The sequence below is a fragment of the Triticum aestivum genome, chromosome 1B (genome assembly GCF_018294505.1).
Source record: "Triticum aestivum cultivar Chinese Spring chromosome 1B, IWGSC CS RefSeq v2.1, whole genome shotgun sequence".
Taxonomy (NCBI): Eukaryota; Viridiplantae; Streptophyta; class Magnoliopsida; order Poales; family Poaceae; genus Triticum; species Triticum aestivum.
The window spans coordinates 599,108,786-599,135,129 of NC_057795.1; the positions used below are offsets into that span (position 1 = coordinate 599,108,786).

At 45.3% G+C, this 26,344-nt stretch overlaps 1 long non-coding RNA gene and 13 other non-coding genes across 14 annotated transcripts; all 14 read right to left on the reverse strand.

The window, feature by feature from the left end:
- Positions 1 to 22,355: 22,355 nt before the first annotated feature.
- Positions 22,356 to 25,488, reverse strand: LOC123141361 (uncharacterized). The gene is made up of 2 exons (XR_006470234.1): positions 25,443 to 25,488; positions 22,356 to 23,225 (listed from the first exon to the last, which is right to left on the reverse strand). It is a non-coding gene; the product is annotated as an uncharacterized lncRNA (long non-coding RNA).
- LOC123152333 (small nucleolar RNA snoR8a) lies at positions 22,832 to 22,917 on the reverse strand. The gene has a single exon (XR_006476112.1). It is a non-coding gene; the product is annotated as a small nucleolar RNA snoR8a (small nucleolar RNA).
- Positions 23,151 to 23,271, reverse strand: LOC123150672 (small nucleolar RNA SNORD14). The gene has a single exon (XR_006475285.1). It is a non-coding gene; the product is annotated as a small nucleolar RNA SNORD14 (small nucleolar RNA).
- Positions 23,408 to 23,587, reverse strand: LOC123151697 (small nucleolar RNA Z112). The gene has a single exon (XR_006475779.1). It is a non-coding gene; the product is annotated as a small nucleolar RNA Z112 (small nucleolar RNA).
- On the reverse strand, positions 23,645 to 23,725 carry LOC123152094 (small nucleolar RNA snoR77Y). The gene has a single exon (XR_006476026.1). It is a non-coding gene; the product is annotated as a small nucleolar RNA snoR77Y (small nucleolar RNA).
- Positions 23,807 to 23,903, reverse strand: LOC123151795 (small nucleolar RNA snoR31/Z110/Z27). Its single transcript, XR_006475840.1, has one exon. It is a non-coding gene; the product is annotated as a small nucleolar RNA snoR31/Z110/Z27 (small nucleolar RNA).
- On the reverse strand, positions 23,948 to 24,041 carry LOC123152428 (small nucleolar RNA snoR31). Its single transcript, XR_006476189.1, has one exon. It is a non-coding gene; the product is annotated as a small nucleolar RNA snoR31 (small nucleolar RNA).
- Positions 24,088 to 24,183, reverse strand: LOC123150755 (small nucleolar RNA R30/Z108). The gene has a single exon (XR_006475335.1). It is a non-coding gene; the product is annotated as a small nucleolar RNA R30/Z108 (small nucleolar RNA).
- Positions 24,263 to 24,366, reverse strand: LOC123152032 (small nucleolar RNA Z107/R87). The gene has a single exon (XR_006475985.1). It is a non-coding gene; the product is annotated as a small nucleolar RNA Z107/R87 (small nucleolar RNA).
- Positions 24,425 to 24,511, reverse strand: LOC123152366 (small nucleolar RNA U31b). The gene has a single exon (XR_006476139.1). It is a non-coding gene; the product is annotated as a small nucleolar RNA U31b (small nucleolar RNA).
- LOC123151637 (small nucleolar RNA Z43) lies at positions 24,603 to 24,698 on the reverse strand. The gene has a single exon (XR_006475750.1). It is a non-coding gene; the product is annotated as a small nucleolar RNA Z43 (small nucleolar RNA).
- On the reverse strand, positions 24,790 to 24,883 carry LOC123151264 (small nucleolar RNA snR60/Z15/Z230/Z193/J17). The gene has a single exon (XR_006475591.1). It is a non-coding gene; the product is annotated as a small nucleolar RNA snR60/Z15/Z230/Z193/J17 (small nucleolar RNA).
- On the reverse strand, positions 24,952 to 25,028 carry LOC123152130 (small nucleolar RNA U83). Its single transcript, XR_006476040.1, has one exon. It is a non-coding gene; the product is annotated as a small nucleolar RNA U83 (small nucleolar RNA).
- Positions 25,236 to 25,331, reverse strand: LOC123151631 (small nucleolar RNA Z43). The gene has a single exon (XR_006475749.1). It is a non-coding gene; the product is annotated as a small nucleolar RNA Z43 (small nucleolar RNA).
- Positions 25,489 to 26,344: the final 856 nt, after the last annotated feature.

The window sequence follows — 26,344 nt, forward strand, 5'->3', positions numbered from 1 at the left end:
GCTGCAAAAACAAGTTAGACGTCCTCTAATTGTTGTTGCATCTTTTACGTGGCTGCAATTGGGTTCTAGCAAGAACGTTTTCTTACCTACGAATCACCACAACGTGATTTTGTCAACTTCTATTTACCCTTCATAAGGGCCCTGTTCATCGATTCCGCTCCAACTAAGGTGGGAGAGACAGACACCCGCCAGCCACCTTATGCAACTTGTGCATGTCAGTCGGTGGAACCGGTCTCACGTAAGTGTACGTGTAAGGTTGGTCCGGGCCGCTTCATCCCACAATACCGTTGAGCAAGAAAAGACTAGTAGAGGCAAGTAAGATGACAAAATCCACGCCCACAACAAAGTTGTGTTCTACTCGTGCAAAGAGAACTACGCATAAACCTGGCTCATGATGCCACTGTTGGGGAACGTTGCAGAAAATTAAAATTTTTCCTACGGTTTCACCAAGATCCATCTATGAGTTCATCTAAGCAACGAGTCTAGGGAGAGAGTTTGCATCTACATACCACTTGTAGATCGCGTGCGGAAGCTTGCAAGGTGATGATGTAGTCGTACTCGACGTGATCCAAATCACCGATGACCAGCGCCGAACGGACGGCACCTCCGCGTTCAACACACGTACGGGACGGGAGACGTCTCCTCCTTCTTGATCCAGCAAGGGGGAAGGAGAGGTTGATGAAGATCCAGCAGCACGACGGCGTGGTGGTGGATGCAGGGCGTCACAGCAGCAGGGCTTCGCCGAGACTACGAGGGAGAGACGTAACGGGGGGAGGTGGAGGCGCCAGGGGCTGGTGTATGAAGTCCCTCCTCTCCCCCACTATATATAGGGGTGCCAAGGGGGGCGCCGGCCCTAGTAGATGAGATCTACTAGGGGGGGCGGCGGCCTAGGGGAGGTTTCCCTCCCCCCCCCCAAGGCACCTAGGGGTGCCTTCCACCACTAGGACTCCTCCTAGGGGGAAACCCTAGGCGCATAGGCCTATAGGGGCTGGTGCCCTTGGCCCATGATGGCCAAGGCGCACCCCCTACAGCCCATGTGGCCCCCGGGACAGGTGGCCCCACCCGGTGGACCCCCGGGACCCTTCCGGTGGTCCCGGTACAATACCGATAACCCCGAAACTTGTCCCGATGCCCGAAATAGCACTTCCTATATATAATTCTTTACCTCCGGACCATTCCGGCACTCCTCGTGACGTCCGGGATCTCATCCGGGACTCCGAACAATATTCGGGTTTCTGCATATACATATCTTCATAACCCTAGCGTCACCGAACCTTAAGTGTGTAGACCCTACGGGTTCGGGAGACATGCAGACATGACCGAGACGCTCTCAGTCAATAACCATCAGCGGGATCTGGATACCTATGATGGCTCCCACGTGCTCCTCGATGTTGTCATCAGATGAACCACGATGTCGAGGATTCGATCAAACCCTGTATGCAATTCCCTTTGTCAATCGGTACGTTACTTGCCCGAGACTCGATCGTCGGTATCCCAATACCTTGTTCAGTCTCGTTACCGGCAAGTCACTTTACTCGTACCGTAATGCATGATCCCGTGTCCAACACCTTGGTCACATTGAGCTCAATATGATGATGCATTACCGAGTGGGCCCAGAGATACCTCTCCGTCATACGGAGTGACAAATCCCAGTCTCGATCCGTGTCAACCCAACAGCTACTTTCGGAGATACCTGTAATGCACCTTTATAGTCACCCAGTTACGTTGTGACGTTTGATACACCCAAGGCACTCTTACGGTATCCGGGAGTTACACGATCTCATGGTCGAAGGAAGAGATACTTGACACTTGCAAAGCTCTAGCAAAACAAACTACACGATCTTTTATGCTATGCTTAGGATTGGGTCTTGTCCATCACATCATTCTCCTAATGATGTGATCCCGTTATCAACGACATCCAATGTCCATAGTCAGGAAACCATGACTATCTGTTGATCACAACGAGCTGGTCAACTAGAGGCTTACCAGGGACATAGTGTGGTCTAAGTATTCACACGTGTATTACGATTTCCGGATAATACAGTTACAGCATGAATAAAAGAAAATTATCATGAACAATGAAATATAATAATACTTTTATTATTGCCTCTAGGGCATATTTCCAACAGAAGACGAGATGATGTTTCCTGAACTGGTCGATGTAGCCAGTCAGCAAGCAGTGGATGACAAATATATGGAGGAGCCCATCAGCCAAGCTAGGTTTGATGACACTAACGATGAAGAGAAGGTGGAGAACATGGATAGCTTAATCGAGGATGAATACGATGGTGATGACATGCCAACAATTGAGTGGAATAGGGAAAAAACTGAGCTTAGTGTAGGTACCATTTTCCAATCAATGGTGGAATGTCGGAATGCAGTGACAACATGGTGCATTATATCTGAAAACACCTATAAGATTAAAAGGAGTGAGCCAGCAAGGTTCACAGTTTTTTGTCCATATCCTAGGTGTAGGTGGAAGTTGCATACATCTCGTATGAGAAAGAGCAAATATATTCAGGTAATCCAAGTTCAGTTAGTAATTTAGTTTCTTATCGTTGAGTAAGGTTTCTTAATTGTTCTTTACCCTTTTATTTTGTTTCAGATAAAGAAAAACCCACACAAGCGCACCTGTCCACCTAGAGGGGGGGAGGCCAAAACCAAGCTAGCAAAAACTAGGTGGGTGGCAGATGCTATATTGGATTGGCTGAGAGAAGAACCTGGACTTGGTCCAACAGCACTCCATGGGAAGCTTTTTGAGAAGTACAAGATAGAAATTCCTTACATGAGAATTTTCAATGCTAGGGAAAAGGCTCTTGACAGAATTAACGGTCAATGGAATGACAGTTTTCAGCTGCTTTACACTTTCAAAGCTGAAGTGGAGATGGAAAGTCCAGGGAGTGTTGTAGAGATTGACAAGCATACAGTTCCATTCAAAATAAAAGGGAAGTCATTTCAGAAGGAGTGCTTCAGAAGGGATTTTGTTTGTTTCAAGGCTTGCTGGCAGGGGTTTCTAGATGGTTGCAGGCCCTATTTGGCTGTAGATGCTACACATTTGACTGGAAGATGGAGAGGACGGCTAGTAGCAGCTTCTGCAGTTGATGGACACAGCTGGCTATTCCCAGTTGCATTTGGTGTGGTGGAGGCAGAGTCTGAGGAAAGTTGGGTCTGGTTTCTGCAGCAGTTGCGCAACATTATAGGCACACCCCACAGGTTTAGCTATACACACAGATGCTTGCAAGGGTTTAGAGAGTGCAGTGGAAATTTTATTCCCTGGAGTGGAGCATAGGGAATGTATGCGACACCTAGCGCATAATTTCAAAAAGAAGTTCAAAGGTAAAGTTTATGATGAGAACTTATGGCCAGCATCATACACATGCAGCAAAAGGAAGCATGAACACCATTTGAGAGTGTTGTATGCTCAAAATCCTCTTGTGAAGGAGTACATGGATGCACATCATGGCAAGGTGTGGTCAAGAAGCAAATTCAATGAAATCTGCAAAGTAGATTATGTGACCAGTAACCTTGCAGAATGCTTCAATTCAAAGTTCAAGTCAGTGAAAGGGCTCTTGTTGTGGCAAGCATTTGACAAGATGAGGCAAATGATCATGATAAAGATGGCTCTTCGCAAGAGAATTGCAGAAACACAATATGTTGGTCATCAAATGCTCCCATCACTGATTAAGGCATTGCACTTGAAGGCAAGAGGACTGAAGATGAAATGTATTCGATCTGGTACATATGAGGGAGAGGTTACCTATACTGACACTAAAAATAGGGTATGGAGGTATCCTGTGAACCTAAGTACTAGAGAATGTACTTGTAGGCAATGGCAGATCCGTGGGAAGCCATGCATACATGCCCTACATCTGATGACCGTTATCGGGGGTGCAGATGGTGAAGTTGATCAATATTGCTCTGAGTATTTCTCTGTTGCCAAATTTATGGCTGCTTATGCTGACAATGGAACATAGCATTCAGGGTTCAAACTCCACGCTCCTGTCATTACTAGACCACCAGGAAGACCAAGGAACCAGAGGATTAGAGCAGGTGAGGAGGGTCGTCTACCAAAGAAGCGTGCTTGCAAAAAATGTGGATTTCTGGGGCATATTGCTAGGCTTTGTACCAATGCAGTGGATGCATCATTTGGAGAGGAGGAAAGATGGACAGCAGCCAATGCTGAGGAGAATGCAGCAGCAATGGCGACTGAAGATGCAGTGGAGAATGCAGCAGCAAATGAAGCAGTGGAGAATGTAGCAGCAAATGAAGCATCTTGGTATGTGTTTGCACCCTTTGTAGAATGCAGCTACCCTTTTGTTTGCATTTGTTCTCTTTTTTGCCTATGGCTTATAATTTTATTTACCAGCTCTAGGGAGAAAAGGCCAAGAGATGAAGAAGCAGAAGATTTTGAAACCATGGCCTTTGATGGTTTTGATTCTATAAGAGAGGAAGAGGAGGGCATAATTTTTCCAATTGTGCCTTTAAAGATTATTGAACCCATAGATGACCGTCAAATGGTCGTCAAGTGCTCGGCGAGTGCAACTACTCCATCAGCACCTCCACGAGGAAAACCCCAAGTAAAGCCCAAGATCAAAAGGAACAAGAGTCTGAAAGAAAAGAGCATCTCAACTAGGGAAACCAGGAGCAAGACGGTGAAGCCAGCTGCAAACACAAGGAGCAAGTCGAAAATTTGAATTAAGTTGTTGGGAAATGTTTGTGTTGTCAATTTGAGGGCGAGTGGATCGCTTAAAACTTGGTAGATTTGTATTAAGATGTTGGCATCTTAAAACTTGGTAGATTTGAGCTACTGTGCAAACTTATCAGTTGTAATAATGTTGCTTCTACTTTGGTTTCTTATTTGAGTCAAATTCAAATTTCCATCAAAATTTGAATTTAAATCAATATTTGAATTTGGGCCAAAATTTGGATTCGAGTCAAAGTTGAAGTTGAACATTGGAGGTTCCTTGCTCCGTGCGGTGTATTTGATCAAGCATTTGAAGTCCAATATTCGTAGGTGAACAGTCCGAATGAGAAATGTACTAGAAACGAGCTCGAAAGCTAGGGTAAACAGCCCTATTTGAAATCAAGTTTTTTTTAACCTTGCCTAAATGAGGCATATATATTTTTATTAACACTTGTTCCATATATATAGGGTAAAAACGAAGTCTCAATATTTATTGATTAATATTCATATTACTACATTTTTTTGAAAAAATATGCTTTTATTTCAAAACCGTCAAATAACATGTTTTAGATATGAAAATGAAAAAGTAAGTTCAGATCCTTCTTACTCACTCCAAAATGAAGCTATGGAGATTTTTCTGATTTTTTTCAATTATTTTGATTTTTTTTCAAACCCTAAACCCTCTCTCCCTATTCTACGAACTCTGAAAATGTTCATAGGTGATAGCTCATTTGTGTGAAGACTTTTTTCATGAAAATGACCTACACCAAGTTTATATGTTTTTCTCATGACCTTGTCACATATGACGGCTATGTGCGCAAGAATTACAACATTTTGATTTTTTTTGAATTTTTTAAAAACATTTGAACTTGATTTCGACAAATCACTTCAAAAAATGATTTTTCAAAAAAACGCCCCTATACCGAGTTTATTTTTTTTATGGTAACCAGGTCTCATAAATGGACGAACTACGTTTGTTTTATATTTTTGCAATTTTTTCTAATTTAGTTATGGCCATTTGAAATCTGGTCAAACCCTAATAACCCCGTTGACTCGCTCATAACCCCGCAGAAATGCTCCAAACCCTAGCGTCGAACATGCGCCATCGGATCCTACCAAGCGCCAAACACCACCCGTGAGATGTGGGGCAGGCATGCGCGATCCGCGTGATGCATCCTGATTGGCTACTGCACTGTCCTTCTCGGGTTTTTTACGATCTGCCCCACTTTACATATGAAATTGTATTTTTTGCACATGACCACCACATGTCAGTGTTAAGAGTTGGTTCAAATATTGAAACTGCAAAATACAATGTGGCAAATCGTCAATATAGCTTCCCCTTCTCCTCTTCTCCATTTGACAGACAAAGGCATCGAGCAGATCGAGCAATTCCTCTGTTTCTTTCCCCATCTTCTCGTTCTTCTTCCTCTCGAGCAGTTCCTCTGTTTCTTCCTCTCGGGCGATATGTCAACCTCCTCGTCAGCCCCCCGTTCCACGTGGCCGGTGTATGGTCTAGTGCCTATGACTCGATGCACTGACTGCCCACGGACTGCGCCATTGAAGCGGTTGACTTCGAAGGAGGAGAAGAATGGGAACTTTGGGCGCAAGTTCGTCAAATGCGAGAGCAAGCTGGAGGGGCAGGTTAGATCTGAGTTTTCCTCGCATCCTTTATCTCTAATTTCTCAAAAAATATGTCAGATTTGGATTTTGGTTACATGATTTCGTTTTATGATCGTGAAGAAATGCCACCATTTCGAGTGGATGGATGATTACATCCAAAGGCTTCAAGGGTTGGGCTTGCTGGATTCGGGGGGGAATGCAATCCGCGAGTCCAATCTGCCCCATAACAGTGCCGCTTCGGCAGCAGCAGCGCGTCCGGAATACCCGACGGTGGTAGATGTCGAACTGAAGACGGAATTGAAGAAGATGAACAAGAACTTCAAGGAGCTTATTGAGTTGAAGAAGCAATCCAATCTGATAGCTTTAGGAATACTTGCTCTAGGAATTTTTTACTTGATGGCCATCTCTCGTTAGAGATGTTTGTCTACTGGTGTTGCCACTGTTTAGCAATCCAAGTCTGATTATCTCAAATGCAACTCTGTTTAGTGCAACTGTCGATCTCTGAATGTATGCAGTTTACTGTTAAGTTTCAACACTTTCAGTTTCGGCAGAAAACAACTACCAGTTCAGTGATAGGATTATTTTGTTAGCTAATAACCTCGAGTGTTGGATCATACCTTAGCTCGTCAGATGACAGTAAGTAGTACTTGAGCAGCACAAGGGATATACATCAAGTTCATCTCTTCTCTCTCGCACTTGCCAAACTTTTGTCCTTGAGTTCGTCAGTTCTGCTAAAAAAACCTAGTTCGCGGGCCCAAAGAGAAAGCCCAGAAACAAGCGATGTTTCTTTTTTTGTTTAGGAAGGATTGCTTGGTTTTTTTTGTTTCTAATTGCTTTTTTCATTAATTTGATTGCCCAATCTCTTCTATCTCATTGAGGAATTTTTTTGGCTTTCCTTTATGGGTCCCTTCATTTTTTTTGAATCAAAGTATTTGCAAACCGCAGTATTATTATGCCTAGCGAACCAATACTTCATGATTAGAAAAAGAGGTCTAACCCTCTTTTTATATACTTCAAACATAGTGTAGTTAAAACTACACTTTTGACTAAAGCCAAATATCTCAAAGTATTTGATACTTCAATATTTCTGAAAACCAAAGTATTCTTTGAAGGGAGCCCTTCTTTGAATACCTAAAAAATACCGAGCTCTCAAACCAAAGCCGTGTACAAATGTACAATATGTTCTTATTTTTAGAAGGCATCTATAAACACATCATTTTTAGTTTGTTTGGTTAATTTTTCCCACGCCAATTAGCCGTGTCTAAACTTGGGACAAACAAAATACAAACATAACAAAGCATTAATATAACACACATAACTTAACTTAGATAGGGTTGCTAGGGCAACATAAGTTCTTACATAGACACTGATAGATAATCCCTAATAATTAACCTTACATAGATAGGGTAGCTAGCTCGGGCAACACACACACCAAACTCACACTACATAGTAGATAGATAGGGTAGCTAGGGCAACACCGCCATGTCTTCACCATCATCTTCACCTTAACCGCTGGCTTCACCGTCTTCTTCGCCGCCATCTTTAGTACTCCTCCTCCTCAAGGCCGTTGTCGCTGATGTAGTACGGGAGGCTGTGCATGCGGTTGCGAGCGGGGAAGACACTCTCGAAGTCGGTGAAGATGTTATAGGTCGTGAATGCGATGAACTCGCACCCACACCAATACACCTTGCCGAGCAGGTAGTAGGCATCGAACATGTTGGTGAAGTGGACGACGAGCCCTACCACTGGAGCGTTGGCGTGGGGACGCTGCTCCACGAGGTTGAACATGGGCGGCGAGCCCGCCGGGAGGTGGTGGAAGCCCACACAGAGGAACCCCATGCAAGCTCAGTGCTTCCCCTCCAGCGGGAGAACGCCCACACGCGGGGGGATTCCTCGACGACGACGTTGGCGGGGTACCGCCATTCCGGCACGGTGGGCGGCGCTTGGAACGTCGGCCCGTTGTACTGCTTCTTGCTCGCTTCACTGAGTGGAACGGCTTTGGCTTTTGGGGGAAGAAGAGAAGTTGGAGGCGCAGATGGATCTGTAGAAGAAGAGGCAATGAAGGGCACTTTAAATAGCCGGGGGAGAAGCAGTGGGTACACGCGCAACCGGTGTAGATCGTGACTCAGTGCGTGCGTGAACCGATGCGATCATCAATTTGTGAACGTGAATCGATGCGAGCGTGCTTTGCATGCTCTGCGTTGGTGGCTGCCTGCCTCCCATTCACGAGCGTGCGTGTAGCCTGCGGCATGAACCGATGCCTCGACATATGGACGCGACCGTGCGTGTAGCCTGCCCCTTCTGCCACCGGCACGTATGCCTGCGACGCGTGAAACGACCCTACGGAGCGACTGAATCCACCGGCAACCGTGCGGCACGGATCGATGCGTGCATGTCGGCGTGCATGCATGCGATTAGGTCTAGGTCCCTAGATGTGTGCGTGGCGGTGTTCGCATGCATAGAAGGCTACATCGATGCCAAAGCCGGGCATGCGTAGCAGGCTGCATCCATCCATAGCAGGCTTTTTTAATTGGGCTCCCTTTTTAATTTATTACCAACAAACTAACGGGCCCGTCCTATGAACACAAACACGGCCCAAATAGCGAAGCCACAGCCACAGTCAACAGAGTCCAACGTGGCCCCACAAGTCAGTTAACGGCCACGACGGCAAACGTCTGTTATGAACATTTGTCAGAGTTTCAGCTAAGGGAATGGGGAAAAGTGAGCAAAAGTTTGAAGCGTGGGGAAAACTGAGCACAACTAAGGAATTGGGGGCACAGATGGAATAAGCCCTATATCTTTTTAGAGCATGGTGGTGGTTTTATTTTGAAGAAATAGATGAACTCTCATGCTTCACTTATATTATTTTGAGAGTCTTAAACAACATGGTAATTTTCTTTGGTATAAAATTAGTCCTAATATGATGGGCATCCAAGAAGGATATAATAAAAACTTTCATATAAAGTGCATTGAATACTATGAGAAGTTTGATTCTTTATGATTGTCTTGAGACATGAGGATGGTGATATTAGAGTCATGCTAGTTGGGTAATTATGAAATTGAGAAATACTTGTGTTAAAGTTGGCAAGTCCCGTAGCATGCACGTATGGTGAACATTGTGTGACAAATTTGAAGCATGGGGTGTTCTTTGATTTCCTTCCTTATGAGTGGAGGTCGGGATCGCGCGATGGTTAACTCCTACCAACCCTTCCTCTAGGAGCATGCGTAGTAGTACTTTGCTTCGAGGGCTAATAAACTTTTGCAATAAGTATATGAGTTCTTTATGACTAATGTGAGTCCATGGATTATACGCACTCTTACCCTTCCGCAATTTGCTAGCCTCTATGGTACCGTGCATTGCCCTTTCTCACCTTGAGAGTTGGTGCAAACTTCGCCGGTGCATCCAAACCCCGTGATACGATACGCTCTATCACACATAAATCTCCTTATATCTTCCTCAAAACAGCCACCATACCTACCTATTATGGCATTTCCATAGCCATTTCGAGATATATTGCCATGTAACTTTCCATCGTTCCGTTTATTATGACATGCTCCATCATTGTCATATTGCTTTGCATGATCATGTAGTTGACATCATATTTGTGGCAAAGCCACCTTTATAATTATTTCATACATGTCGCTCTTGATTAATTGCATATCCCGGTACACCGCCGGAGGCATTCACATAGAGTCATATTTTTTCCTAAGTATTGAGTTGTAATTCTTGAGTTGTAAATAAATAGAAGTGTGATGATTTCATTATTAGAGCATTGTCGCATGTGAGGAAAGGATGATGGAGACTATGATTCCCCCACAAGTCGGGATGAGACTCGGGAAGAAATAAAAAAAAGAGAAAAAAAAGAGGCCAAAGAAGCCCAAATAAAAAAATGAGAGAAAAGGAGAGAAGGGACAATTTTTCTATCCTTTTTCCACTCTTGTGCTTCAAAATAGCACCATGATCTTCATGATAGAGAGTTTCTTATTTTGTCACTTTCATATACTAGTGGGAACTTTTCATTATAGAACTTGGCTTGTATATTCCAATGATGGGCTTCCTCAAAATGCACTAGGTCTTCATGAGCAGGCAAGTTGGATGCACACCCACTTAGTTTCTTTTTGATGAGCTTTCATACATTTATAGCTCTAGTGCATCCGTTGCATGGCAATCCCTACTCCTCGTATTGACATCAATTGATGGGCATCTCCATAGCCCGTTGATTAGCCGCGTCAATGTGAGACTTTATCCTATTTTGTTTTCTCACATAATCCCTATCATCATACTCTGCTCCACCCATAGTTTTGTGTCCATGGCTTACGCTCATGTACTGCGTGAGGGCTGAAAAGGTTGAAGCGCGTTAAAAAGTATGAACCAATTGCTTGGCTAAAACCGGGGTTGTGCATGATGGGAGCATTTTGCGTGACAAAAATGAAGCATGGTCAAACTATATGATTTTGTAGGGATAAGCTTTCTATGGCTATGTTATTTTAATAAGAGATAAACTGCTTGGTTAGCATGCTTAAAGTATTACTAATTTTATGTCAATATTAAACTTTTATCTTGAATCTTTTGGATCTGAGCATTCATGCCACAATAAAGAGAATTACATTGAAAATTATGTTAGGTAGCATTCCACATCAAAAATTCTGTTTTTATCATTTACCTACTCGAGGACGAGCAGGAATTAAGCTTGGGGATGCTTGATACATGTCCAATGTATCTATAATTTTTTATTGTTCCATGCTATTATATTATCTATTTTGGATGTTTACTGGGCTTTACTATGCACTTTTATATTATTTTTGGGACTAACCTATTAACGGGAGGCCCAGTGCAAATTGTTGTTTTTTGCCTATTTCAGTGTTTCGCAGAAAAGGAATATCAAATGGAGTCCAAACGGAATGAAACCTTCGGGAGAATCATTTTTGGAACAAACACAATCCTGGAGACTTGGAGTGGACATCAAGGGAGCAACGAGGCGGCCATGAGGTAGAAGGGCGTGCCCCCCACCCTCGTGGGCCCCTCGTGGGCCCTCGTGGCTCCACCGACCTACTTCTTTCGCCTATATATACTCATATACCCAAAAAACATCCGGGAGCACTATAGATCGGGAGTTCCGCCACCGCAAGCCTCTGTAGCCACCAAAAACCTCTCGGGAGCCAGTTCTGGCACCCTGCCGGAGGGGGGATCCCTCACCGGTGGCCATCTTCATCATCCCGGCGCTCTCCATGACGAGGAGGGAGTAGTTCACCCTCGGGGCTGAGGGTATGTACCAGTAGCCATGTGTTTGATCTCTCTCTTTCTCTTGTGTTCTTGATTTGGCATGATCTTGATGTACCGCGAGCTTTGCTATTATAGTTGGATCTTATGATGTTTCTCCCCCTCTACTCTCTTATAATGGATTGATTTTTCCCTTTGAAGTTATCTTATCAGATTGAGTCTTTAAGAATTTGAGAACACTTGATGTATGTCTTGCATGTGCTTATCTGTGGTGACAATGGGATATCACGTGATCTACTTGATGTATGTTTTGGTGATCCACTTGCGGGTTCAGTGACCTTGTGAACTTATGCATAGGGGTTGCACACGTTTTTGTCTTGACTCTCTGGTACAAACTTTGGGGCACTCTTTGAAGTTCTTTGTGTTGGTTGAATAGATGAATCTGAGATTGTGTGATGCATATCGTATAATCATACCCATGGATACTGGAGGTGACATTGGAGTATCTAGGTGACACTAGGGTTTTGGTTGATTTGTGTCTTAAGGTGGTATTCTAGTACAAACTCTAGGATAGATCGAACGGAAAGAATAGCTTCATGTTATTTTACTATGGACTCTTGAATAGATCGATCAGAAAGGATAACTTCGAGATGGTTTCGTACCCTACAATAATCTCTTCGTTTGTTCTCCTCTATTAGTGACTTTGGAGTGACTCTTTGTTGCATGTTGAGGGATAGTTATATGATCCAGTTATGTTATTATTGTTGAGAGAACTTGCACTAGTGAAAGTATGAACCCTAGGCCTTGTTTCAACGCATTGCAATACCGTTTACGCTCACTTTTACCACTTTCTACCTTGCTGTTTTTATATTTTCATATTACAAAAACCTATATCTACCATCCATATTGCACTTGTATCACCATCTCTTCGCCGAACTAGTGCACCTATACAATTTACCATTATATTGGGTGTGTTGGGGACACAAGAGACTCTTTGTTATTTGGTTAGAGGGTTGCTTGAGAGAGACCATCTTCATCCTATGCCTCCCACGGATTGATAAACCTTAGGTCATCCACTTGAGGGAAATTTGCTACTGTCCTACAAACCTCTGCACTTGGAGGCCCAACAGCGTCTAGAAGAAGAAGGGTGTGTAGTAGACATCACTGAGCTCCTAGAATGAGGTCGATAGAATGATCAAACTCCCGTGAGGGTGGCAGAACTTGAGGTTCCACGAACAAGCTGCTAAACTCTTCAAGCAACGCTTGTACTGCATGTGGCACTGGGGTTGTTTCCACGTCTGCCTTGACCTCCGCTACCAATAGTACGTGTGCAATGATTGTCCTTGTTTGCAACAAATTCAGTTGAGTGGACGAAATGGGTTCACAAACGATATCTGAGCTGTCTATCCCTTTTGGTTGCAACTGCTTGCCCTTGTGTTTAAAAGCCATTGATTTTTCAGTCCAGTTAACTGTCATCAGCCTTCGGGACTCGAGCCAGTCCATTCCCAATATGATATCATAGCAGCCGAGCGGAAATAGCTTGAATGTGGACCAGAACTTTTCTCCTTGGATCTGGTATCCGCACACTAGCAACTCCTTGTCACACAAGGTAACAGCTCCATCAGCCACCTTCACCTTCAGTGGTTGTTTCATTGGTTGCACCCCTGGCCAGTTCTGCGCAATTTCCAAATTTACAAAACTGTGAGAAGAACCCGAGTCTACCAGCATTAGCAGCACCTTGTTACCCACGCGACCATGAAGGCGGAAGGCCTTGGGCGCCTCAGTGCCAGTAACAGCAGGAGCTGACAGCAAACATAAGTATTCTTCAGAGCTATCCACCTGCGCACTCGGTGATGGGTCTGGTGATGTTGGTGGCGACAGCATGCCCACCATCTCTTCCACGACGTGCAACTACACCATGGAGGCGCAAGCATGTCCTGGCCCCCATCGCTCTCCACAAGTGAAGCATAATCCTCACGCTTTCCTGAAGTTGCGCAAGGCCTTGAGCTTGTCGTCCACTGATGGAGACGATCCCGCGGGCGCCTTGGCGATGTCGAGCCCGTGGCATGTCTCGAGTGGCAATGGAGTTGGTGAAGTGCACCCCGCATTTGTGGGCACCGGAAATGCGATAGTCAATGGAGGCAGTGAGATGAAATGCCCAGATCGAGTCTAGGCGCTCCCCGGCCGAGAGGAGGCATTGCTCTCCTGCTCCAAACACACCAGATCGACCACCTCTTCCTGCAATTCAACCAAAGAGATGGCAGCTTCCAAATCTTGGGGTCGATGAAGCATCATAGCAACCTTAATCTCATGATGTAATCCCTATACAAACTTGGTAGTAAAGAACAAAGGATCCCAAGAGCTATGATGAGCCAACAGACTACGCATGGACAAATTGAATTGTTCAGCATATTCGAGGACTGAGCCTATTTGCTTCAGTTTCGAAAACTTGCGCAAAAGGAACTGAAACTCAGAGCGGCCAAATTTGTCTAGCACAGCTATGCAGAACCCCTCCCAGTTGGAACTCTTAAGATGCATTTTTGACCACTCTAACCATAAAGTAGCCGCCCACGTGAAGTGAACAATAGCCGTGTCCACCCAAACTTGCGGATCGAGCCCATTCACACGAAAAAAGGCCTCACAACAAAGACGCCAACCCGTGGGATTGTCGCCATCAAATTCAGGGCACTCCATGAGTTTGTTGCCAAAACGGCTGCCCGTGCCTCCTTGACTACTGCTACCACCCAACTCAAGGGAAGGGGGAGGAGGAAATGGAATTCGGAACATACCATTGGCCAGGACCGGCGCAGTGAGGATCGGTCCCTCACTAGCCGAAACCCATGGAAGTAAAGCCCTGCGGTGGCCAATGTGCCCGTAACCGTCATCACTTTGCCCGATGTCGATATGTGGTGCGTCCGCCATAACGGGATCTGGCGTGGGCTTGTTGGCTGGCGAGGCACCCGACACGGTCTTCTCCAACTGCGCCCAGATGTCACCGAGATCCTCCTAAAGCTGCCCAACTATCGCGTCCATGGTAGGCCGCCAGGTTGCGAGGTCCTGGACGACCGGCTCGAGGGCGACGAGCATCGGCTCCATCTTCACGACCGCCGGCTCCATCTTCACGACCGCGGGAGCCATCTGATCCAACGTCTACTCGATCGATAGGAGGGCCTTGGCGATGCTACTCCACTCCGCCCAGGGTCGTACCGGGGAAATTGGAGGCCCTATGCAAATCAAAATTAGGCCCTATGTGTAAAAGAAAAACAATAATATCTTTGTCGATTGTTGTAGTTTTCCACAAAAAGTTTACACCAGTTGGAAGCAGAAGGTTTAAAGGCATGTAGATAGCACGTACTTGATCTGCTTTTTTTTAGTTGCACCATGATGTTTTGGAAGAGCTGTGAGATTGAGAGAGAGCTGAGAGAGAAATGATGGATCGTGGTTAGAGAGATGCATAGGGTGGGATGGTGTAGTAAAATATTTCAAACAGTTCATTACTCTAGTACCTAATGCTTTAGTTAACACGTTGATTAACAAAAAATGGGGCCCCTCGGGTGCTAGGGGCCCTGTTCGGACGCTCCTGTTGCACATGCCCATATACGGCCCTGACTCCGCCGCCGCTTCCTCCAACTGCTTCTGGACATCCGTCCCCGCCATGATCCCCTTGAGGTTGCGGGTCTTCGGCGCCAGATCGAGGCGCGGTAGGGGAATTTGTTTTGGTGGGATTGAAGGCTATGATTACCATATGACACGGATCTAGGGTCTAGGCAATTAGATTCACTCTCACTCAGCTGAATCAGAGGTACAATAATGTCTAGGGTTCTTCAGCAAGAAGGGGATCGGGATATGAGAGCCAGGAGGAGGGAGGAGATACATTTCCCAACGGCGCTGGTCAGTCTATGATCTCAACGATACCCTAGCTAGCTGCTCGCACTCGCCTTAAGTAGTCTCACTTGCTCCATACTGGCCCAGTCACTCGCTGGTTGGGCTTGACAATCCTCCTGGGCCGGTGTGGCTGTGTTGGGCCTTGGCCTTTAGTGGTTCCCATGACAATGTGCTAGCTTCACGCAGGTGAGAATGCCCACTTTCATTTTCAAGTAACATGTTCAGATCACGTGAGACGGTGAGATAGAACCCTCTCGTTAGGGTTTCTCCTCCCCTGGGCGGCGACTGTTTCGCCCCGTAGGGTTCTGGCTACCCTCCCCCCGTCTTCGCCATAGGGCTATGATCGGACCAATCTCGGCGCACTCGAGCAGTGCGGCCGGTCTTGGCACACGCACCTTTGGTATGGGGTCAGGCTAGGGTTTGTTGACAACACCCGATTGAAACTTCTCGGGTTAGGGTAAACATGGCAGCGTCTGCTTCGAGTTCCAAGGCTAGGGATTTGGAGGCACTCATGAGCGAGCTTGGACTCTAGGAGGAGGACATGGATGTTGTGGTAGTGGAACAGGAAGATCCACTGCCACCGGAGATGACTAGATGGATGGCCATAGCACGCGTCCACACGGAGAAGAAGTACAGCCAATATGGCTTCTACAAGACGATGAGAGCTACTTGGGATCTCGCGCAGCCAGTCCAGATCCGGCCCTTGGAGGAAAATTTGTATACGATGCAATTTGCTTGTCTGGGTGATTGGGAGAGGGCGATGCAAGAGGGACCTTGGAACTACAAGGGCAATGCAGTGATCATGGCTGAGTACGATGGATTCACGAAACCCTCGTTGATGAAGTTGAATACGCTGGAGCTATGGATGCAGGTGCACGATTTTCCTGACGGTTTTTACCCTCTCATAAAAGCTCTAGACAAGAAGGTAGGAGAGTTTGTCTATGCTGAACCTAAGTCGCATGACTTCGAGGGAAATTTCTATAGGGTGAGAATCAAGATTAATGTGTTCAAACCCTTGAAGAATGCAGTGAGCCTGGTTCACAAGGATGAGCGGCAGATTTTCAAGGTCAAGTACGAGAGGCTTCCTGATTGGTGTGCCGTTTGCAGCCACCTGGGGCACCAGTTCAAGGAACATGGGGACGCCATTCATCCAAAGTCGGCCCTAGTTTTTAAGGAACTCGGAGCAGATTGGTTCCGAGGTGCTGGTCCAGGCCCGGGGCAGAACCGTTTAGCGGGAAGAGGCGGCCGCGGAGGACGTGGAAGAGGCGCAGGGCGAACCAGCCAGTCAAGGGGATGGAGCACAGAATCAGATGATTACTTTGAGGAGGGCATATGCAACGTGACACCGCGATGACAGAAGCGAAGGACAACCACAAGTGCGCCAAGGGCGATAGAGTTGAGAAGAACCAATCATCAAACCCTCAGGCGCAGGTGGCTCTTGCAGCCCCTATGAAGACGGGAGATACAACTCTCATGCTCCTAGCACCACCCGTGGAGGTCAGTCCAAGCTCCAAGCAGGAACCCAAGCGGGCCAAGATTGTTGTAGCCTCCGAGAATGCTCCAAAACTCTCGCTAGCGGTCAAGTTTCAAGAGAGTACATCAGCGTCCTTTGATTTGGAGGGTCACCGGGAGCAATGAATACCCTGTGGGTAGAAGCACTTGCTGGAACTTTGCGATATGACAATAGTTTTGCTATAGATAGTCAAGGGAGGAGTGGGGGCATTGGTATTTTCTGGAACAACCCAATAAAACTGGAGATTCTTGGTTACTCTGTGTATCATATTGACTGCTCAAGTCTTGACCCCGGGAAAGATCCGTGGCGACTAACATGTGTGTATGGGGAAGCACAAACCCAGCTGAGGCACCAAACCTGGACAGTGCTAAAAAATATAAGCAGTCTAAGCGCACTGCCTTGGCTATGCATTGGAGATTTTAAGGAAGAGTTCTGCGTCCGGATGAGCACGAAAGGGTGGGGCAGCGGAGTAATGCCTGGATACAGGGTTTTCATGACGCCATTGACGTGTGCATGCTGATGGACTTGGGGTACAAGGGCCGTTTTTGGACTTTTGACAAGAAGGTCGTGGGCGGCACTTTCACGCGTGTCAAACTTGATAGGGCGCTTGGATCCGCAGAATGGAGCGCTCAGTTTCCCCTAGCTAGCTTGTCTCACCTGACGGCGGCTACTTCGGACCACTGTCCAATCTTCCTGGAGATCAACGAGCCTGGTGCGCCACTTGGACGTAGGGGCTTCGGGTATGAGACCATGTGGGAAACTCATGAACAATGGCAGGAGACAATCTTAGAGAAGTGGAGTTCGAAGCACTCGGGCCACACCGTAGAGGAGATTCGGCGCAAGTTGACTGCACTAGCTACAGACCTGTCAAAGTGGAACAAGGACACTTTTGGTAGCGTACGGAAAGAGATCCGAGCTTTAAAACTTGAACTGGAACGCCTTAGGGGCGATCCTGCGAGATCGGGACCTTCACCTGTTGAGTTAAAAATCAATGACAAACTGGTCGAGTTGTATCACCGGGAGGAACTGATGTGGCGACGGAGGTCTAGGATCGAGTGGCTCGCTTCCGGGGACAAGAACACGCATTTTTTTCATCTTAGCACTAGCATCAGGCGCAAGAAGAATATGGTGAAAGCCCTGGCTAATTTGCTTGGAGTTCTAATTGAAGATCCTAGAGAACTTAGAGAGATGGTCAGCGACTTCTATCAAACTTTATACACATCTGAGGGTGTAACAGGACTTGATGAGGTCATGGCTCATGTTGCGGTTAAGGTGACAGCAGGCATGAATGATATTTTATGGGCGCCTTATACAAATGAAGAAGTGAAGGTGGCCCTATTCCAAATGTTCCCGACGAAGGCACGGGGACCAGATGGTTTTCCCGCTCATTTTTACCAGAGGCATTGGTCATTGTGTGGAGATGAGATCACGATGGTTGTACTTAGAATTGTCAGAGGAGAGGAGAGTGCGGAGAGCATAAATGATACGGTATTGGTGCTAATATCAAAGGTAATGAATCCAACTCTCCTTTCTCAATTCAGACCGATAAGCTTATGCAACGTCCTATATAAGATAGCTTCAAAGGTTGTGGCAAACAGACTCAAGCAAATACTTCCCGACATCATCTCTGACGAACAGTCGGCCTTTGTCCCAGGCAGGCTAATTACTGACAATATCATATGTGCCTACGAGTGTTTACATTTCATGAAGAGGTCTAGGGCAAAGAATAACAGCACATGCGCTCTGAAACTTGACATGATGAAAGCGTATGACCGTTTGGAGTGGCAATATCTGAGGGCTATAATGTCCAAGATGGGATTTGCACAGGCATGGATTGATATAGTGATGAACATGGTATCATCAGTGTCTTTCTCAGTCCTTTTTAATGGAGAGAAACTAGACCAGTTCAAGCCTTCAAGAAGCATTCGACAGGGAGACCCTATCTCCCCTTACTTGTTTTTTATTGCAGCGGAGGGCCTTTCGTGCCTTTTAAAATCCAGTTCTCAGTCATTAGTGCTAGGAGGAATCAAGGTGGCTCCAACAACCCCGGATGTAAACCACCTCTTGTTTGCAGATGACAGCCTGCTGTTTTTCAAAGCCAGTGTTGAGGGAGCGGATGCCGTGTCAAACCTATTGAATGCTTATTGTGGTGCTTCAGGCCAAAGAATGAATAATGACAAGTCCACTATATTCTTTAGCAGGGGGTGTCCTTAGGCGACCCGCGACAGTGTGAAACTTGATGTTCAAGTCCACAAAGAATCTTTGAGTGACAAATATTTGGGAATGCCAACAGATGTGGGGCACTCAAAGAATGGCACTTTCAAATACCTTCGGGACCGTGTGTGGGAAAAGGTCAAGGGGTGGATGGAGAAGCTTTTATCTTCAACAGGGAAGGAAGTGCTCATAAAATTTGTCGTTGAGGCAATCACTGTTTACTCCATGGCGTGCTTCCGGCTGCCGAGAGGCTTGTGCAAAAATATCACATCCATCATAAGGCAGCTCTGGTGGGGTAGCAAGCAAGGCAAACAGAAACCAGCATGGGTATCATGGGAGATCATGACTAGGCCAAAATACATGGGAGGGCTGGGCTTCCGCGACCTTGAGATGTTTAACCTCGCTTTACTAGCCAGACAAGCGTGGAGAGTGTTGAATAATCCTAACTCTTTGAGCTCTTTGATTCTGAAAGCAGCATATTTTCCCGAGACGGGAATATTGGAGGCCGAATTGGGTGCGCACCCTTCGCAGATATGGCGTGCTATAATTGATGGAAGGGGCATAATGAATCAAGGAATCATTAGGAGAATCGGGACGGGAGAGGATACGATGATATGGGAACACAACTGGATTCCGAGGGATGGTATCCCTAGGCCAATAGTTTCTTTGGTTCACGATCCGAGTGCATGAACTCATAGAACAAACAACAACCACGTGAAAAGAGGAACTGGTCCGATCTGTATTCATACCTATTGATGCCGAGGCCATACTCAAGATCCCATTATGCGCAAGGAGAGTGGATGATTTTTGGCGTGGAGTAGAGAAAAGAGAGGTATGTTCACCGTATGTTTGGCATATCGCATGATCCAGTGCACCAAGCTAAGCCACGAGAATTGGCTATATGGTACCGAGGGTCCTTCCAGCGTCGAGGAGAGTAGCAGCTGGACATCTCTCTGGAATACCCAGGTTCAAAACAAAATTTGTGTGTTCTTGTGGCGGCTGGCAAGGGAGTCTATACCCACATATGATATACTACACCACCGCAACATGGCTACCTCATCGGCGTGCCAGATGTGTGGGGTAGGCTGCACGCTTGAAGCCTGGCTGTTCGGAAATCATTAGCACCGGCGGATGATCTGTATGAAAACCGGGTCTCATGGCCTCAGACTGCAAAGTGGTCATTGATGATATTGGACAGAGGTGTGCAGCGGTTTATGGAGCTATCATTAGGAGATTGTAGATCCTTCCAAGAATTTTGTTAATTCCTTTTTTAGTCATGAGTTTAGGAGCTCGAATGTCGAGGCTCACAATCTAAAGAAGCATGCTCCCTCACTTGGTGTTGGCCGCCGTGTGTGGTTAGGCAACCCAAGTGATCTATTTTTTGTCCTTATAAACATTGTAACGACTTAAATAAAAGCTTCGCGAGATTGTCTAAAAAAACCGTATGTGAGAATAAATCCACCTAGTAGCTAGTCTGCCTGCTTCCTTGTACGCGAGCATCTCCAAATGTGGTCTTTGTACGTGGACGACTCGCCGGAAAGCAATCGGCAAGCCGCCGTAGTATACAACCCACCGTACATATGTGTTCCTTGACGGAAAATACTTGTCATCGCTTCTCCGTCTGGAAGGACAAGCATTCAGGGCTGGTCGCTCTTATGGATACCTGTGAGCTGTGAGCTAGAGTCGGGAATCGAAAAGGATGCTTTAATTCTTCACTAAAGTAACATCCATACACGTACCAAACTCCGAATTTCAGAACTGTGAGCTAGAGTCGGGAATCGAAAAGGATGCTTTAATTCTTCACTAAAGTAACATCCATACACGTACCAAACTCCGAATTTCAGAACTGTGAGCTAGAGTCGGGAATCGAAAAGGATGCTTTAATTTCTTCACTAAAGTAACATCCATACACGTACCAAACTCCGAATTTCAGAACGTTCCCGCCAAGGTCTCTAAATGGGAGAATAGTTTCCAGTGAGATCATCTATTCCGTCTCTTTGGCGGATTCAATCATGCCTTGGAGAGACGTACGACGCTTGATCAGGGCCTGTGCTAACAGCCGCTGCTCTGCTCTCCGCCGTCGAGGCATCCGCCGCCTCCACGTCTAGCGCCAGTTTTGCATCCGCGTGATTGAGGAAGAAGGGTCTGACACGTAGGGTCCCCATAGCAGTGAGAGTAGCCTGCAATCCCGGCCGGGATTGTTGCATTCCTGGTGCACCAAACATGTCCAACCACTACGAATTCAAGGTTTAAAATGGACTTTTTTTTCCCACAGAAATCGGGCCGCAAATGACAACCGCCGCCGCTGACCAAATTCAAAGCACTCCATCTCCCCGATGGACTCAAACGACGCAGTAGTGAAGATGGATTCTGCAATGTGGGACATGACTCTCCTGCTACTGCAAGGCTGCTTCAACCTAGTCCATGTCGCTTCCCTGACGTTCTGGTGAGCACGGGCGCCAAGCCGGATTCTCCCTGCCGCCGGCCAACCCATTTAAGCGTAGTTGTTGCTTCGGCCGTGTGTCTCCACCGGCACGACCACTGCATTGGCCGCGATTCTGCCCGACGGGGCCAAGACCCATTACGTATGGTGAGACCACCATCGAGAGCGTTGGATAATGTTGGTCCATCCAAGTAATTACTTGGTTATATGGTTTGTATTGTGTGGTGGCGTTGGATAATGTTCCAGGATATCTTGCTGAGCAACATCATTCAGATGGATATATATTGGACAAGCTGCGTTAGGGCTGTGTACATAAGAGGCATACTGTATTATTATTGGAGCTGGGACAAAAGCACATTTCAAAAGTTTGGTCGTATTTGGTAACCTGTTTTTGAATTTCCAGTTTCTTTTAGGGAAGCAGCCTATTGGGCACCAGTATCCTAAGGATAAAATTGCACCACCCTGCATGGCACGCAACTCAAGCACAACATCTACCCCGAGAGTTCAAATGAAACTGCTGTACCAGCAAACCAAGGACTGACACTAAAGAGAAAACCCTCCTTCACCTGATAACGGAATTTGAGTCTCACTAAGTTTCATTGTCATGTCTCATGTGCCTCATGCCATACAGTGATGAGCATAGTTGAAGGTAATGTTCGCCAAATCTCAAGAGATCCTCCATGGTTGAAATCAAGTGGCACATAAGGATTTTAAAGACACAAAAGCAAGCCCAATGTCCTCGCCTGACGACATGTTTTTTAATGGCACAGTTGCATTGAAATTCATCAGCATAGATCACTAAACTAGTGAGAAATCTCAATACATCATCTCTATTACAAAATGGAAGTACATTTGATGGACGGTTTTACAGACACAAATGCATGACAACATAGCAATGGACCTCACTGAAAATGAGCAGTATACTGGTATTTGGAATGATTCTCCAGTTGTGCTGCCTAGGTCGTGAGTACACAGAACTGAGCAGGGCTTCAGTTTCTAAATAATCTGCTAGCAGACTTGCTAATGGAAAAGCATCTCCTGGTCAAAATTAAAAAACTGCATTTTAAACAAAAATAATTAAACAGCAATGCGGTATTGGTGCTCAGATTCTATGGGAGTCATTCACAAAGATATCACTGCTGCCCAATCACATCTAACTAGATTGTTCCATAAAAATCATAACGCAACTCTCAGTGAAAACAAAGAAGAAATAACATAATAATACGCATTGAAACAAGAAATAGTGTCCATTGATGCTCAGATTCTATGGGTGTATAGATGTCGTTCACAGGGATTTCCCGTCAGTACGAGGAATGTTTTATAATCACTGCACCAAAGAAGGATCAATTGACTCATCAACAACAACAAAACAGAGTTTAAACTGCAATTTGGGGGCGAGCGTAACCCAAGATCCATCTGGACGGATTTGTGCTTTAAAAGCCACCTGAACTACATCTCAGGAGCGTTGTTAACTCAGATGCTACAACAGCAGCCGAACATTCAAACAGTGCTCCCCACATTACATGATGAAACATCGAGCAGAAGACAACAAAGTATGAGGATATTCATATGGCTCAGACATCCAAGGAAGGAATTAGCAGCATTAGCTCTCAAGCCTGGCTGGGCGAAAGATCTTAGGCGGCATCTGCGAATGTTTTGAGAAACAAGCCTTAAATTTATCATCATCGCCAGAACATATCCTCAAAAGTGATCAAATCGACAAATAACTTGTGAGCCAATACAAAAATATTTTAACCACAATAGCTATACCAACCAAAATAAAACTAAGGTTCAACACACAAACAACAGAGCAAACAATATGAGAGAATCCCTCAGAGACCCATTTAAAATCATGCACACAGCTGAACCAAACCAGGTGCAAATGGAGATTCCAGCCCTGACCAAACCACAAAGGTAATAGCCATGGAGGACATGTGCAGTGGTGAGAAACAGCTGCTGTTTACAGTGTCATACGGCACTTCCTGGTCTAAGAATCATCACCGGGAAAATTTAAGTTAACAAAATTAACTATATAATTAAAAAAGAAAATCATACGCTACTGGTTTTGTGCCTCAGAAAGCCGCAAAAATATCGTCATTCAAAATCAGACGGTAATTCCAACATAAAGCTAATCATCATAGGCTTCATTTACTTTGCAGGTCTCTAGTGTAATCATAATCGCTGTCCAGCTGACAAAAAACTAAAACAATGACTAAGATAACATGGTGTATCATCAGAATATAAAAGCCTTCTCATCCACAGGAAAATAGGCACTGTGTCAGAAGGCGTCCTAAGATTGAATAAGGTTTCATCACTTGATACAGACGAAATCTAGAAGAAAATAAAAACTAGAAACTGATCTATATAATGGATTCAGTTGCAAAGATGACATCACATAGGCAGCTAATGCAACCCCTCGGATCAAGTGTTGGATTATGCATCAATACCTCCTCACAATCCAAACAGATCATCGACAAAAATAACAGCAAAAATGATTGAAAATATAGCTGCTCAGTGGTGGCAATGTTTAATTGGTTCGATTCTGCCAGCAATGTCGTCAATGCTTTCAGAAGAGGGAGCTTGATATCCTCATTGCAACTACACTCTCCAAACGAAACACACGCATCAAACAAAAAATAGGAATAAGAACAATGAACGGCAGATTCAAAATAAAGGGTATGAGATGGCTCGGTTCAGCGGGATAATCGGCATACAAATCAACTCCTGAGAGAAGACCTGTAATTTGGTCTGTTGAGCTTGAATATTTGCAAATCGTCACTGCCATCACCCAAGAATATTGAGTAGAAAGGAAAATCAAACCAACTATCTAAATTTTAATTTGCTGAGTCAGATTTAATAGTATGTCAATCAGCACAGATCCACCTAAGCGGAACCTAAGACTGGGGCGACAAATTTGAAATCATCATCCTCATAACTACAAAGATCTGCTGACTATGTTCCTTCTGTACCGTACAAGATTATTTCAGTCTAAATGAATTTCAATTGATAATATGTAAAATGAAGACTCAGAATATGGGTGGTGATATAGCAGGATGGTCGGCAAGGCAAATAAATGCCAGTTACGACGAACGAGACCAAATACCAATCTTCACCGTCCTCTACAACAAATTCAGACATGACGTTGAAAAATAATTAACAAGCAAACTAACACACGAAATGTTGATTCTCAAGAAAAAGCTTAAGGGTTCTAAGGTCATCAGATAGGAGCGAAAGACTAATTTTGTTCAAGTAATCACGATTTGATCATATGAACTATGCACTTGTGATCATCATCCGACCTTAGCAAACCAATAATTCAAGAGAAAAAACAAAACGCCAAGAAAAGGACAGAAGGATTAAAGGGATCGTGATGCCTCAGAAGGAAGGCAGTAGGTTATGTAATCACTAGTGATTCATTGAGAAAGGTTCACACTAATCATCATCAGCACCACGAAACCACAAATAATCGAAAATTAAAAAATGAGCAGGATCATTGGCCTCATAGAGAAGATTAGATCGTTCCACATGAAGAAAATTCGGACATATGCTTGTCTATAAATTTATTTTAATCCTCGGCCAGCGATAAACAAGGAAAAAACAAGAACAAATCAGCAGAAGAGTGTTACTCGGGGTGAGGTAATTCTAATCAAGAAGAGGACTCGGAATATGGGTGGTGATATAGCAGGATGGTCGGCAAGGCAAGAAGATGCCAGTTACGACGAACGAGACCAAATATCAATCGTCACCGTCCTCGAGCCAGATGCAAAAATCACCACGGGAAGAACAAGAACCGAAAACGGGTTGCAGAACAAGAAGGCAGGTCGAGATCTGATGGGTCAGAGGGAGAGGAGGGGGGAAGAACCTGTTTGCTGGGGTGGATGGGAGGTGGCGGCGTGGGGAAGAAGGGCATCTTCGCCGCTGCTTATATAGAAGGGTTCTGGGGCGTTAGGGTTTGGCAGGGGCGCCGGGCCGACTTGTGCCGTTGGATTGATCTGCTCGGGCCGTAGCCCCAGAACTAACGGGCCTGACGAACCCATCCATCCAATCCGCTAGTTCCCGCCTGACTGTTTCTTTCTTTTCTTAAAAAAAACTGACTGTTTCTTTTTTCTTCTCAAATATAGAGAAAACTTCTATTTTCCAATATTTGCCTGGGCGCAAGTTCACTAGGAAATGAAAATATTAGTCAGGGAAAGAGAAGTTAAAGTACCAGGTAGAAAGGTAAAATTGTATATGGCCTTTAGATTTTTCACTCATCATCTGTGGTCGGTGTCACAATGGAATTACGACGAAGATTACTAGGCGTGCAGAAAAACGTCCATGTGATCACGAGCACTGATGATACAATAGTAAGAGGGCGAAATAATGCTGCGGTTTTTTCAAACAAATCGTTGTGAGAAGGTAAATTAGGCCAAGAATCTGTGGAAGGACACCTCAGACAGTAAGGCATCCCAATAAGACTTTTTGTTCTCGCAAAAAAAGTGACACATTTGTTAAAGTTGAAGGCTAAGTGATACTACAAACAGCCATAAGTAATAAACAATTACACAGCCGTAAAAACTAATGCAAGGACAACTACGTAGAATATAGGGTGGTACGAGAAAGTACATGCCAATTGTACATATTACATCGGATAAGAACCATGTGTGAGCAGTGGCGTAGCCAGGATTTTGGATTAGGGTGGTCCAATTGATATAAAAAGTGTTTACAACACAAATACAACATACAATATACTAATAGAGGCTGGGCTATTTAGCTAAGGAGACA